We start from the raw sequence: 793 nt of genomic DNA, 5'->3' as shown, positions 1-793 counted from the left end.
TACCCAGAAGAGGGATGGCTGGGTCATATGGTCATTCTATTCTTAATATTTTTGAGGAAGCTCCATACTGTTTTCCATAGTGGCTGCACCAATTTCTACTCCTGCCAGCAGTGTGTGAGGGTTCTTTTTTCCTCACAGCCTCTCCAACACTTGTTATTACTTGTCTTGTTGATAATAGCCATTCTAACTGGTGGGAGGTGGTATCTCATTGTGGTTTCGATTTGCATTTCCTTAATAGCTAATGAAGTTGAGTATCCTTTCAAGTATCTGTTGGCTGTTTGTATGTCTTCTTGGGAGACGTGTCTGTTCTGGGTTGTTTGGTTTTTTGTTGTTGACTCGTACGTGTCTTTTTTTTTTTTAAATATATATTTTGGGTATTAGCCCCTATCGGAGGTGTTGTTCGCAAATATCTTCTCTCATTTTGTTGGTTGTCTCTTTGTTTTTCAATGGTTTTGTTTTGCAGAATCTTTTTAGTTTGATATCATCCCATTTGTTAATTTTTGCTTTTATTTCCCTCACCTTTTGGGTCAAATTCATAAAATCCTTTCTAAGATCAAGGTCTATAAGTTTAGTACCTATGTTTTCTTCTATGTATTTTATTGTTTCAAGTCTTATATTTAGGTCCGTGATCCATTTTGAACTATTTTTTGTGTATGGTGATAAATAACAGTCTAGTCTCAGTCTCTTGTGTGTGGTTTTCCAATTTTCCCAGCAACATTTATTGAAGAGAGTCTTTTCTCCATTACATGTTTTTGGCTCCTTCATAGAAAATTATTTGCCCAAATATATGTGG

This window comes from Pteropus vampyrus, unplaced genomic scaffold (assembly GCF_000151845.1).
Source record: "Pteropus vampyrus isolate Shadow unplaced genomic scaffold, Pvam_2.0 Scaffold163, whole genome shotgun sequence".
NCBI lineage: Eukaryota > Metazoa > Chordata > Mammalia > Chiroptera > Pteropodidae > Pteropus > Pteropus vampyrus.
The sequence above is the reverse complement of the archived record's forward strand: the minus strand, read 5'-3'. Positions refer to the sequence as shown.